This window comes from Diadema setosum, chromosome 17 (genome assembly GCF_964275005.1).
Source record: "Diadema setosum chromosome 17, eeDiaSeto1, whole genome shotgun sequence".
NCBI classification, from domain to species: Eukaryota; Metazoa; Echinodermata; class Echinoidea; order Diadematoida; family Diadematidae; genus Diadema; species Diadema setosum.
Window position 1 is genome coordinate 33,664,241 of NC_092701.1, and position 2,775 is coordinate 33,667,015.

Consider the following 2,775-nt stretch of genomic DNA (forward strand, 5'->3'; position numbering starts at 1 on the left):
TTGAATACAGTCACTCTGCAGGCTTAACCAACGAACCTTGCTAACTCCAATATCTGTGCAGCAAACATTCTTTTAAAAAAATCATATACCATATGGTGTTTAATCATATGTTTGTTCATCATAAATTCATTCACATTCACAATCGCAATCCATATCAAATCAATTGTGTGCATGCACAACAGAAACTCACTATTGCTAACATTTTTTTAAAGATTGTTTTCTTTCTCACTTTCTCTCTTCCAATTCATGTAACACCAAAGAATATTGCAACTATAGCTGTGCAGATGAGTGTGAACTTTATAAGCCCTTTCTGTACGGATTCAGGTGTAGCCAGGGAGGTGAGCCCCTCCCTACAGTGTTGAGGCTGTGTACAAGGATGCTTCAGTAAAATGCTTGCACGTACTGTTTATATTCAAGAGTTACGGTGTACTGGATGTACCAATTATGACGTGTGCACACGTCGAGGATTCGCCGTGTAGCCTAAGTGATATTAATCTGGCCTCGCATAACATGGTAAAGTCGCACAGCCAATAAGTTCCTTGGTAGGCATTGGATAGATATTCTTGGAAAATAGTATGGATTTCTGGTAGACAAACCATTAATTCTGCTCTATTCCGGTCTGATAACATGTAAAAGAAAAAGAAAAAAAACACAACCAACTTTTTAACAACACACAATGAAAGCAATAAAATATACAAGTTTGAAACATACTATATTCAGCGATTCCTGATTGAATATAGTGCATGCAAGATGGTCTTGTGTACCACAGTCAAAAGTCGCGATTGTGAAAAAGAATAAGCTGACAATGAAATGCGAATGAAAGCTGATATCTATACTGTTTAACTTATAACGTTTACCTGTTTGTTTCTGTTCCGCTCTTGGTATACCCATGTTTTTACCCCTTGTGTTTTTTTGTTTGTTAAGATTAAACATGTCTCATTCAGTAAGATAAGTGTTTTGCATAATATATCGGTCAGGAAAAAAAATTGAGTGGCCTGCATGTATAAGTTATTTCTACGTCTTCCAAGGTCCATTTTTGTTACAATAATGAAGAGGGGTGAGAGAGCTAAACAGGAGCAAGAGGAGTAAAGTAAATTACATGTATTGTCATCCGTATTTCTACACTGTCGTCAATATCATCATCATTAAGAGTAGCGCAGTCTTTATAGAGTACATTCCTGAAAAAAAAAAAACCCAGCTGTCTGACGTCTTGGTGTATATCAATTCTATTTCAAATTAATTTTTTGTATTCTTTATGGAAGTTATTTGTATGTACTTGATGGCAAAGTTCCATTTGTATTTGTTTTCGAAGATTGGTTTGATCATTTCCCTCCTTTTACAAGACTTCTCTGTTTTTACTATTGTTTGTATTGTGTTCAATTAGGACTTTTTAACTATTTGACCAGTTGGTCACACAGTTGTTTTATAAGAATTGACTTTCTCTGAATGACGAGATATCATTGAAAAACACTTGGCCTTTGGAATTTGATACTTTCCCATGAACACGATTCATGCCAGGACTGACTTCCATGGGGAACGGCTTAACTTTTAGGAAATGACGGAGAATATTGCGGTAATACTGTTATGGAACTTGTAATGTATAGATGAATACTCAGAGTATTATGGATTGATGATGAATATTTGAATATAAGGCAATGTATAAGAATTCAAATTTGTGGCATGAATGGTATGGTTTCATATTGCTTCGGATAGATGAAACCCAGACTCCTAACAATAATTAGTTCATTGAAGTGAATCAATTTTGTGCAAATCAAGGGATTTCAAGTAACTCCCTCTGGCATGTTGAGGGGAAAAGACATTGGAGGAATGTTGATCTTCAGCCTGCGAAATTTGATAATTTTTCCAAGTATTATAGATATCACATCGGGGTTAACATTTAAAACCTGTAAGTCGTAATTTATACCGTCGAAGTAAAGGGGAATGGGGGAATTTGATCTTGAAATTAAAAATAGCCGTGAATACCGTATAACATGGATGACGTACTTAGACTGACGGCAGTGATAAATGCAAAGGTACATTTTGATGCACATTTTATACATGCAAGTAACTTGCGTTAATAAATACAAATAGGTGTATGTTATGAGCTGCACTACAAAACAAACTGTTCAATATGATTATTTATCCTGATTTTGATTTTTTTTTTCATGTCTCCGCCACGAAGTGGCGCCGGAGGAATTATGTTTTCGGGTTGTCCGTCCGTCTTTCAGTCCGTCCGTCCGTCCGTACTTCCGTCCGTAATGAATTTTGTGCCAGCGTAACTAAAAAAAAAATTACCGTTTAAGGTATCCTAATGAAACTTGGTACGTATATGTGCGAGTGGGCGAAGTTGTGCCTATCAACTTTAAGGTCCACATGCTCGAGGTCAAAGGTCAAAAGTTCAAGATCAAATGCTCAAAATTTCACTATTTCCCTCATATACATGCAATGCCCGAAGTATTTTGCTGAAACTTAGTGCATATGTACTACCAAATAAAGATTCGCCAGAGAGTTTTGGGTCATGAGGTCAATGTCAAGTTAAAATGTTAAAATTGTACGTTTTTCTCCATATCTCGCAAATTGTTCAAAGTTTCTTTGTGTAACTTAATATATATATGCATGTACTGACTGGCAGTGATTATCTAGGGAATTTGGTGGTCATGGGTCAAAGGTCAGGGGGGTCAAAGGTCAAGATCAACTCCTCAAAATGTCACTACTTCCCTCATATTTATGCAATGCCTGCAGGATTTTTCTTGAAACTTGATATGCACATGTACT